General features: G+C 47.2%; 2 pseudogenes; both read left to right on the plus strand.

The window, feature by feature from the left end:
* Positions 1-1,899: 1,899 nt before the first annotated feature.
* LOC143400268 (olfactory receptor 2T27-like) lies at positions 1,900-2,888 on the plus strand (annotated as a pseudogene).
* A 7,639-nt stretch (positions 2,889-10,527) lies between these two features.
* Positions 10,528-11,468, plus strand: LOC143639847 (olfactory receptor 2T2-like; annotated as a pseudogene).
* Positions 11,469-12,318: the final 850 nt, after the last annotated feature.

Below are 12,318 nucleotides of genomic sequence, written 5' to 3' on the forward strand. Positions count from 1 at the left end.
CATGCGTGAGACACCGGGTTCGATCCTCAGCAACACATAAAATAAATAAATAAAACAAGGATATTAAAACAAAAAAAAAATCACGTTATTATATTCACTCCTAATTCCCAAATAAAATGATAATTTGACATTTGAATGGGGGCCTGTGCATGAGCAGGGAACTATCAGCAACTGGTCATCAAGCAACATGCCACACACATTCTCCATGCTTGGGGCTCAGGTTGGTGCTAATCTGCAGCGTTGGTCTCCTTCCCACTTGCTATGGCAGTCTGTCGGCCACAGCTAAGACCCCTTGCAAGCTAATCAAAGACTCCATGTTACATTTTACATGTGATAATCGAGCACCAAGGGCTGTTACTCTCAAGGATCATTTCACCCCTCAGAGGGAAAACAAAGCCCTATGTTGAGGGAAGCATTTACAACCAAAAACTCCGAAAGACGGAGAAGCATTATAAGGAGGGACCACTAGAAAAAGCAGTCCAGGACCTCAAGGCACCTGGGTCTAGTACCTCGAGGAAACAAAATTCTCCAGATGTGAGGTGCTGAGAAAGGCTTATCATGACTCTACCCTATAAGGGCGGCTCTTTCCACTGGCTGTTAACACTGTACAATGCGTTATTTTCATTATCTCAAATAAAGGAAAGCATAAGAATATGAGATGGGAAGACAGGCCTGGTGGTGCACACCTATAATCCCAGCTATTAGTGAGACTGAGGCAGGAAGATCACAAGTTTAAGGTCAGCCTCAGCAGCTTAGTAAGACCCTGTCTCAAAAGAAAATTAAAAGCCTCAGCATATAATGCAGTGATAGGGACTTAGCCCAGCATGTGTGAGGCCCTAGGATTAATCTCCCATGTTGAAAAAGTGTAAGTCTACAAAGTATATGAGTATATGATAAATAATGAAAGTAAAATTTCTAGTTGCTTGACAAAAGCAAAAGATATTGAACATGAGTCATTAGGGTACACAAAGGAAATCAACTTATGGATTTGGAATTGAATATTTGTCTGTCTGCCACAGCTAAGACCCCTTGCATGCTAATCAAAGACTCCATGTTACATTTTACATGTGATAATCGAGCACCATCTGATATTTGTTGTCAGATGAGGGTATAAGTCTTCATTTGTCCTAAGGGGAAAGAGTAAGGTGTTATCTACTGGCCTTTAGACAGTACCCTTGCAAACATGGGATCTTAAAAATTATTTATGGGACTTTATATGACACCTTAAAATATTTTAAGAAATTTTGTGTTACTCTGTGGCCAATGAACAGTAATTGAAGAACTACAGACCCAGCAATAAAAGACCACTTGCTTAAATAGGAGATTATTTTATTTAATACAAAGATAAAGTTTAAAATTATTCTTACTTAGAATAAAATGGAAAAACCTGAATGTAATACAAATTATGGATCATCACAAGTAAAGCAGAATAAACAGCCCTAGTTCATTTGGTTGACAACTGAAATTTTTGAGTATAGCTGTGTAATAAAGGGCCACAGGGAAGGCCTCTGGGTCGAAGTGGGTACACAGGACGCTCAGAAACAGAACCCCCACCAGGAGAGAAGGCCAAGAGCCCAAAAGACATTGAGACTTCAAAATACAGGGAAGAATGATGGGCTGGGAGATTGTTATCAGTCAAAGGGACTAACGTCCTCATATATCCAAGTCAGAGTAACTACAGGACATGACTTTGCTAATTTCCAGGTAATGGCGTTGTTTGATGGAATTATTTAAATGTCTCTTTATTGGAATGCAGAGTTTTAAAGTCCTGGTGAGCAGCAAATGAAGAAGAGGTGCTGACCAAGAGACAACGATTATGTCAACAAAACACCACAAGCCCTGTGGTATTATTTTGCCCCTGTAGATTTTCAATCCAAACTTGAACACTTGAATGAAAACATGGAGGAGAATGAAACCTCGACGGATTTCGTGCTGCTTGGGCTCTTCCCCAGGTTCAGGCATCCCAGCCTCCTGGTCCTCATCATTCTCCTCTTATACACTATGGCCTTTGCTGGAAACTCCACCCTGCTCCTCCTCATCTGGCTGGACTCCCGGCTGCACGCCCCCATGTACTTCCTACTCAGCCAGCTGTCTGTCATTGACCTGGCTTACATCTCCAGCACAGTGCCCAAGATGCTAGCCAACCATTTCTCGGAGAAGAGGAACATTTCCTTCCTGGCCTGTGCTGCCCAGATGTTTGCCTTTCTCACCCTGGGCCTTGCTGAGTGCATCCTGCTGACCCTCATGGCCTATGACCTGACTGCTACGTGGCTGTCTGTAACCCCCTGAGGTACACAGTCCTCATGAGCCCCAAGGTCTGTTTGCAGATGGCTGTCTCGGCCTGGGCTGGAGGAGCTCTTGCAGCACTTGTGCACACCATCTACACCATGCACTTCCCCATCTGTGGCTCCAGGGAGATCGACCATTACTTCTGTGAGATGCCTGCCATTCTGAGGATGTCTTGTGTGGACACGTCCGTCTATGAGATGGTAAAATTTGTCTCAACCATTGTGTTTCTGCTGGTCCCATTTCTTCTCATCCTGGCCTCCTACACTGTCATCTTCCTCACCGTCCTCAGGATGAACTCTCGGAAGGGCAGGAACAAAGCCCTGGCCACCTGCTCCTCCCACCTGACAGTGGTGAGTCTCTACTTTGGCCAGGCCATCTTCATCTACATGACACCCAGCTCTGCCCACACGCCGGAGCAAGACCAGATAGGAGCTGTGCTGGGCACCATAGTGACCCCCACGCTCAACCCCCTCATCTACAGCCTGAGGAACAAGGAGGTGGTGGGTGCCCTGAGGAAGTGCCTGGGGAGGGGCTGCAGCTGCTCTCAGGAGTGTTCTAGCCTCAACTTTCAGAGGAGCCACCATCACCTCACGTCCTGAGGAAATGACTTGGTGACAGGGAGGGAGGGAGGGAGGGCGCCAGGATTCCTGAGGAATCTATTCCTGGGGGTGGGGCTGCTCTCAGTCCCACAGTGGTGGCTTCAGCAGAACACAGCCTCCCTGACCACTACTGACCAGCTGGGGAGAAACTTCCTGGATTCTGCCGGTGACGGCCCAGAGACAAGTAAGTGCTCTGGCTCTTTTTTTTAACTTTAATGCACTGGGTCACAAAGGAAGTACTGGTGCTTCTAATGTAAACTGTCCCCTCTGCGTCCACTCCTTGTCACCAGTCACTCCCCAAGCTCCTCTTCAACCTCCCCTGCCTAAAACCTGAAGGCCTCTTGTTCCATGACACTTCCACAGAGAATCCCCCCTTTCCCCAGCTCTTGTGTGTCCACTTACATTATTGTTGTTACAAATTATTTATGCACTTATATTCCTTTTCCTTCTGATATAGCCATATGTAAATAGAAATCTGAGTGAATTCAGGAAATTCTTTAATAGAACTTAGTCTTTTTTCTTCTTGTCTACCAGATTTTACCATTTTTCATTTTCATTGTTTTATTAATATTTATATTTATCTATATAATTAGAGGCCTTAACTTTAGGATTTTATAATCATCTTCAGTGAGAATTCTGAGGCTCATGGTAAACTTTGATATAATGATATGGTCTCTAAACAAAATTAGCAATAATAAAATCTGAAGTTTTAAAATCACAACTGGTCTTGGAAGATGCCTTTAAATTTATTATTGTTGACATCATCATATGATCGTCACAGTCATAGTGTTCTAAAAAAAGTTTTATTTTAACAATTTTAAAATGACATGGTGTTTTGCTCTTAAATGTAAAAGTAGTCCAATTCAACTTAGCAAACCCTCACCCCTGGTTTGGTCAGACAGGTGGCCTTTCTTCTGAAACACTGGAAATTCTTTTCCCCTTCACCATGAAATGCATTGAAGATCCCCTGCCCTGCCCCGCACAGCCTCACGCCACATCAATCCTTCCCAGACAGTGGAAAACAGCAGGCTTCAGCCACCTCCAAGGTGCTATGACCCTAAATCTGGGAGCAGTTCAGCTGGGCAGCTCTGGTGAGGGACTGAAGTCCAGCTGTCATAGCAACTGCTCTCCTGTCAAGCCTGGGAGGACCCTCCAGGCACTCACACCTTGCCCCACAGTGCTGCCCTGGCCTGCAGTGACTCCCACAGTGAGCCCACAGGTGCCCACACAGAGACAGACTTTGATGTCCCACAGCCTTTCAATCACTGTTCTCAGAAGACTTCAGGAAAGATGGTCACACACCATCACCTGGAGAGTGGGGACCCTCAGAGGCCATCATGGGAACTGTCACAGGTGACAACACGTGCCACCTTCCTTATCTACCATCCACATCACCCTAGGACTTAGGCTCAATTGAAATCCCATCTGGTCTGCATACCCTCACATACTTCTGTTGAAAACTGTGGTGCATAGAAGACTTTATCCCTGACAACGTGTTGCCTTGAAAGAACGACAACTTGACCTGGAGAAGTAGCTCAGTGATAAAGTGCATTCTTAGCCTGTGCTGTGCGAGGTCTGGGGTGGACCCCAGCACTGGGTGGACCCCAGAAAACAGAACTAAATTAACCCTACATCTTGAGTAGCTAAGATAACCCCGCTTTTTTTTTCATGTGTTTTCATTTTATTATTATAAGATGAACACTTTAAAAACATAAAATATGTTTTCGCAAACTTAAAAATAATGGAGGTTCTTTTCAAATCATGGTAGATGATGTAGAAATACGCTGAAAAAGAATACCTGGAATCTTGTCACCCAGCCACAGTTTCAGGATAACACACCCAACATTCTTTCATGCATCTTATTCATGCACACACACACACATTTTACACAACAGGTGGGACAACACATGCCCTAATATTTTTGCAATCATGGACATGCTTTCTTTCCCTCTTGCTTCTCTTCCCTAGATAAGGCTTCAAATTCCCAACAGACTATGGAAGCAACCTGGTGACCTTCCATAATCAAATCTTCAGCAGTTGTATATTCACATACAAACACATAAATATACAATAGATATTGTGTCCCTGTTTTTTTAATGGGCTTTTATTGCTACATTTCCACTGAATTTTATTTTCTTGCTCACTCTTTGTGAGCTCAGAGATCCTTCTGAGTATCTGGTATAGTTAGCTTTAATTCTTTATAATGACTCTACAATATCCCATGACATCATTTGGATATACCACACTGTATCTGTTATTACCCCAGTTACTGCTACTCTTTGAATAAATGATTTTAAAAATACCCATGTATATATACCCTTGTGCACTGGCATTTTTATTTCTATGGGAATGTTCTCAGTAGTAGAATTCCTGAGAGGGCAGACAGTTCTAATTTTAATAGATGTCATTCCAAAGAAGTCACAACACTGCACATTTCTACCAGCCAGGCACAAGAGTGCTGTTTTGTAAACTTCCTGTGCACCAAAAGATGTTCAAGTACTTTTTAGTCTTTGATGGCCTGATGGGTGTTTTACACAAACTGAATGCCCATTCACCTTTTCTGTGGGCACAATTGCTTATTGTCAACAAAAGTGTGATATGTTAGTTGTAAAAGTTTTATAGTGATTGGTGTGAACTAACACCTCTCAACCATGGCTTTTATCAAAGAAAATATTTTTTCCAATCAGAGAATCTTGATTAGGGACCTAATGTTGGAACTCACAACTACAACAAGATTTATGCCACCAAGTCAGGGCAGCAAGCTGGCCTGGTTTCACCACACAGGCGTGGCTCTTGGCAGTGGAGGCCTGGGTTCTATGCTTTGGGCAGTGGAGGACCCCTCCTGGCTGGTCTTAGGAGGAGATCTGAGTCTGCACACGCAGTTGTGAGTCTCCTCCTGAGAGCCCCAGTAAACCCCCCTCTGACGCTCAAATGCCAACTGTGAGATTCACTCATCCGAGTCAACCTCCTAAGGGCCTCCATTTTTCTCCAAACTGCTTCCTTCTGTGTGGAGACTTATGCTTGCTTTACCTTGACTGACAACCAGGACACCAGTCTCTTCTGCCTCTGCCTCCATGAGGACCTCAAGAGTCTTAAGTATCCCATGAGAGGACTTAGCTCTCAGTAAGCAGTGGCCCCAGAGGCTGTAAAATAGTTGCTATGGCCAGAAGGACACTCCTCTAGACAGGCAGCAAGCCTTTCCAGCCCCACTCTCCCGCTCTCAGCCTTCAGTTCCACTTGCACTTGCTGCAGGAGGAGGAAGCTAGAGCCAAGAGGATGGAGAATCCAGAGATAAGCCAGTGCACCTGCCAACTCACATCAGATTGCTGTCACTGGAGACTGGGCATGCCGGTCAGAGTCCTCCTGCCCCACACAGGAGCTGCTGCCAGAATTACTAGAAAGTTTCCACCCAAGGAGGAAGGGAGAATAGAGCCAGCTACTGGGACAGCCAGAGCAATCAAGAGGGAAAATATATTGTATCATCATTGCCCCTCACAGGACAAGACACACTGTCTTCCCCAAGAGGCTGGATTTCCAACAGTGACTATTAGCATACCTGAGCCACTAATAATTCAGGACAGAAGTGGGCCTCAAAGGAACTAAGAAGTGTCTGAAGCAGGTATGAAGACAGAAGATGGGAACTTTGTCTATATTTACAAGCTGATTTAAAAGAGAACCTCAGGGGCTGGGGCTGGGGCTCAGAGGTAAAGCACCTCCCCCCCCCTAGCATGCAAGAGGCACTGGGTTCAATCCTCAGCACCACATGAAAATAAAATAAAGATATTATGTACACCTATAACTAAATAAATATTTAAAAAGAGAGAGAGAACCTCAGTGTTGTAGAGATGCATTCAATTTGTTGAGACTTATGAAGCTGTTTCTATAATATATGATACTGGATTGTTGGGTCCTTCTTATGTTTCCAGCTCTTTCCATAATGATTTTCTGCATGTCAGTATCTCCCAGCCCTGGTCACAGCTTGTGAAGCTCTCCACAGACAAAACGGATGCATGCCTCCCTCCTACCCCATCACACCTGGGCCACTTGTCCCCACACTTCTCCATTTCTCACCCTGATTGTGAGCCACATCAGGGTGATGTTGAAGAGGAAAACTGGAACTAGTGGGAAGGGACTTCCCTTGGGGACATTTGCTCTCTGCCATCCCCAAAGCCTGTCTGATTACTCCTCCTTGACAGAGCTGACCTGGAGTGAGCTTCACTCCATTCCAGCCAAGGATCTGGCTTATGCAGCCGCTCCTACCAAGTCAGTGACAACCCTAGAAAAGGGGTCTTCTCTGAGGGCATCAGATCATTCTCTGTGGAAAGTGCACTGAGATGGCCGACTTGAGGTTCACAGAAGGGAGCGGAGCCTGACCAGCACCAGCCACATTGCACTGGGGCTGTGTCCCTGCGGGAAATGGGGACAGACTTGAGAAGGCGCATCAGGAAGGGAGCCGTGTGATGACACCATTGTCTGCTGTTAGGCAACAGCCTCTGGGACCAGCCTCTTGCCCACTGGGATTCTGCCCCCAGACATTAATTAACCTGTGCTCCCACAGCTGCTTGATGGCCTCTGACTCCACAACAACTGTCTGAAGAATGGGAGGGGCTTTGGAGAACGTGGCCCAGATCTCTCAGGGCTACAGCCGAGCAGACAGGGCAGGAATGCCAGGTGTGGGACTCTGCACCCATAGCTTGTGAGAGCTCCATTTCCACGGCCCTGAAATCGACCATCAGGGGACACCCTGCTGTCTGCTCTGAGGAGGGACACTGGCACTACATGGAGGTAGCCAGAGATGAGCTGGACTGGGAAATGGACCCCTGACTGGGTGCTGAGACCAGGTGAAAGATGGCGCAGAAGCATGGGGTGGTGACCAGGTGTGATGGGGTGGAGCATGGTGTCCATGGAAGAGGGGAAAGAAGTGTGGCAGGGCACAGGGGAGGACACCCACAGGAAGGGATGGCACAGGGACTGCGAGTCAGGCTGCCTGGCTCAGATCCAGGCCTGTCCTGGGTTCCCACTTGACCTCTCTGGTACTGTGGAAACCCCTAGCCCAAGGCTGGTGGAAATAATGAGTGAAGAACCTCAAGTAGTGAAGGCTGCCTCATTAGTACTTAAGAAACACAACTATTTCAACTACCATCATTTTCTATATGTTGGCATTTCTGCCTCTCCAGAAATTTATTTTAAACTTCATGATTAATTTTTTTTCTTTCTTAAGTAATGATTTTTAGTAATTGTTCTTCAAGTTTTGTTGAAAAATGGTGTAATGGTGTCACCTAGTTCAAAACAATAACCATGCAGAACCATACATATAGCTTCCAAGTCAAAGACGGGACAACGGGACCTGGACCAGCCCAGGCTTTATGACCAGCCAACCATGAGGCCTGAGGAGACAGAGGGTAGCTCTTCCACAGGTGGCCCTGCACTTTGAACCAGCCACAGGCGGGTCACGCCCCAGGCGCTGCTTCCATAGGTGAGTGCAGTGGGATTTCCAGGACTGGCCCCACGGGCTTCCTCCCCCTCCCTGCCTCTGTCCTTCCTCCTCTTTCCCTCCCCCAGTACTGGGGAGCACAATGTGCCATCACTATGTCAGCACTGAGAGACAGGCACAGAGAGCCAAGCCTCCCCAGCAGAGACAGTGACAGCAACCACTGAGCCTGTTGGGAGCATCCAGGTGAGGCTCTGTGAGGGCCCAGGTGAGGCTCTGTGGATGGCATGCCCATGTTGCAGGCAGTCATTTTGAGCTGCCCACCAGGTACTTATGAACCCACTGACCTCCACTCATCAGTCCTTGAGATCAAAGCTAGCTTTTTTTTATATTAAAACCCTCCTATGAAGAGTGAAGGCTAGTGTCAGCTGTAGCTCGGATGATGGTAATGAGACGGCACAGGTCAATTGCAACAGTGTTCAGGAAGGCTGCTAATGGGGGGAGGGAGCCATGCATTGGGTCAAGTGGTATGAAAATCCTTGCTCTCAATTTTCCCATGAACTTGAAAATGCTCCAAAATTATAAAGTCCATTAAGAGTCATCTTCTAAAAAGAACTTCTAAACCCGCTTCCCACGTCAGTACCCTGATGAGCTTTGAAAATGGAAGGCATCTTTGAGGTAACTGTCTGGCCAGCTCTCTCTCTCCAGAGGGAGAACCATCTCATTCAGGTCCCAGAGACCAAAGCAGCAGAGGAAGAATGAGGCTTTCTTGGGGAGGCACATTGTGCAATGGGCTGGTGGCACTCAGGACAGCCAGCAGCCTCAGGGGATGTCCTGTGGGCACTGAATAGAGAGCTCAAAGGACACAAGAGACCAGTCTCTTGAATCACCTATTTCATAACACCAAAAGCTGGGCATTGCAATTCTCTCAGACTAGCTCCATTATTTCAACCAGGATTATAGAGAACATACTGACAGCTGGGTGTGGTGGTGCAGACCTGTAATCCCAGTAGCTTGGGAGGCTGAGGCAAGAGGATTACAACTTCAAAGCCAGCCTTAGCAAGGCCCTAAGCAACTTAGGGAGACCTTATCTCAAAATAAAAAAAAAGAGCTGGGGATGTGACTGAGGGACAGGGTACCCCTGGGTTCAATCCCTGATACCAAAAGAAAAAGGAAAAAGGAGGAAGAGGAGGAAAACATTCTTAGAGCTTCTTTATAAGAGTCCATTTCTTCTTAAGCTGTGTTGGCCAAGACAACACATCGACAGATCCACATACAGATTTAGCCACTGAGCATCCAGCATGCTGGACTCAAACCAGTGCCTATGATTAGAGCATTTGTGCCATTTTCTATGACTGCATTTGAGGACAAATATCAGGAATGGTGCTGAGTTTGAGGCATTGACCATTGATCGCTATTACTCTTACTTTAAGGAGATGAAACCAGTCAAGGCCTGAAGCACTATAATTTCTCACAGAGAGCAGTGTCCACACCCCTGTTCCAATGAGCACATAAGCCATTCTCTTATGTGCAAGGCAGCTATAAGGGGGGTCCCTACGACCTCCCAAATTGGAATAAAGCTGATACAAATGTATGCCAGGTGCAGAAGGCAGCCTATACCACGTATCCAAACTTTCTATCTGCCTCTTGTGGGTCACAGTTTGGGCCAGAGCTCAGGACCACCAGCTCTGAGATGTGGCTTCTGTGGCTGTGGGTGATGGGGTGGTTCATGGCACCAACAGCTCTTGCCACATATTGCCTCTGCCCTGCTCCACTCCATGGATCCACCCAACAGGTTTCAGACCAACCAAGTTTCAGAATAATGAAAGGCATCTGCAGGCAGCAGCACACGCAATATTATCAGGCATGCTGTGTACCCCTGTTCTTAGACGACGTTTGGCCCTGATCCTGGGACTTTCTCGACAGTTACTCTTCTCTGAAGAACCCAGTCGATTCCTTCCATGCCTCTCCTCTGGTCTATTCCTGTTTGTACCATTCCCAAGTCCATGTCCACATTGCGTGCAGAGTTCTAAGAAATGCTCTGGTGCCAGCTGTTGAGTTTTCCTTTTATTTATTTATTTATTTTTGCACTGAGGCTGCCATTCAAGGGAAGTACATGTGACACGTTATAAGGGAAATAAAGCCAGCCCCTCTCATCATCACTTGTTTTTTTCTCCTCCGTCTAGTGCCCCTCTGGGAGTTCTGAGCATGGAGAGAGGGAATGACATGGGAACGGGTTTCTTTCTCCTGGGGCTTTTCCCAGGGCTGTGGCACCTCGGCACCCTCGTCACTTGTGTCCTTCTTGTCTATATCTTCGTCTTCACGGGGAACTTGGTCCTGGCACTCTTGATCTGGGCCGACTCTCGCCTCCACACGCCCATGTACATCCTCCTCAGCCAGCTCTCTCTCATCGACCTGGCCTTGATCTCCACCACGGTGCCCAAGATGGCCATCAACTTCTTTTCAGGGAAGAAAGACATCTCGAAAGCTGCCTGTGGAGCCCAGGTTTTCTTCTTCTTTGCCCTTGGTGGTGGCGAGTGCCTGCTTCTGGCCCTCATGTCTTATGACCGCTACTGGCCATCTGCAGCCCCCTGCGATATCCAGCCATCATGAACTCCAGAGTCTGCCTGCAGATGGCGCTGGTGTGCTGGGGCGGAGGGGCCCTGAATTCCCTGGTCAACACCATCTACACCATGCATTTCCCCTTCTGTGGCTCCAGGGAAATCTGCCACTTTTTCTGTGAGATGCCGGCCATCCTAAAGCTCTCCTGCCGAGACACCTCCCTCTACGAGACAGTGGTGTCCACCGTCTGCATCGTGTTTGTGCTTCTCCCCCTGGGATTCATCATCTCTTCCTACATCCTCATCTTCCTCACCGTCCTGCGGATGAACTCTCCAGAGGGCAGGAGGAAAGCCCTGGCCACCTGCTCCTCTCATCTGGCTGTCGTCAGCCTCTACTATGGGCCATCCCTGGTCATCTACATGACCCCCCAGTCTGCCCACACTGCAGAGCAGGACCAAGGGCTCTCCATGATCAACACCATCTTCACCCCCCTGCTCAACCCCCTCATCTACAGCCTGAGGAACAAGGATGTGCTTACTGCACTGAGAAAGGTGGTGGGGCGAAGGGGCACTTTAAAGTGGACATGAACAGCCTCCCCAGCTGCAGACTCGAGACCACCCAGCAGGCAGTGAGCCTGAGCTCCACACCTGTGGCACCTGCGAGGTGAAGCACTGTTCCCTCCACTGCTCTGTGAACTACAGTCTAACTTAGCTGAAATGAACAGAACCTGATGCTTGGACACCTAGCCTGGACACCTGTCAGCTGTGTGATAAAAAGAACTGTATTTAACTTCTCTGTGCCAATTAAGACGTTGAACTCGACCTCGAAGATCATTTCCATACTTAAAATGTTTCCCAATTCTCTCCTAAGATTCTAGGAGATGTATTTGGCTGCATCCCTGATTCATATTTTTGAAGTGCCTTTTGAAGTTTATCCTGTAAAATGTGTCATCATAATTCCTCTTTCATAGTGAATATTGAGATTTTACTTGGCCATTATTAAGTTGCTCTGGGGTTTTGAGGGTGGTTCTGCACAGTGTTTGGTAGATGTGTGATTCCCTACAAAACTGTCTGTGGCCAGTTCATTAATAAAGAAATAGTTTAGAACAAAACACATCCTGGAAACCAGGAAGGAGAGTGTGCCCTTGAATACCCCAGTCGCTGGGAGGTCACAGGAACAGCCTCTTGTTCTTATGGAACAGGAAGCAGATACAGGAACCTGTCTGGGTTTGAAAAACAAGGGCTCAAGAGGAAGCAGGGATGGAGAGAGAGGCCCAGCGCACATGGAGTGTCCACAGCAGTTGCACACTGGGGTCTCCTGGTGAGGACAGGCTCCCTGGGAACACGCACCTCTAGTGGAGGCTCGGGTAGAGGCACACCTGAGGGTAGTGGGCCAAGCTGGTTCCTCAAAAGAAATGCACGTGAAAAACCTATTGCA

The sequence above is a fragment of the Callospermophilus lateralis genome, assembly GCF_048772815.1.
Source record: "Callospermophilus lateralis isolate mCalLat2 chromosome 5 unlocalized genomic scaffold, mCalLat2.hap1 SUPER_5_unloc_2, whole genome shotgun sequence".
Taxonomy (NCBI): Eukaryota; Metazoa; Chordata; class Mammalia; order Rodentia; family Sciuridae; genus Callospermophilus; species Callospermophilus lateralis.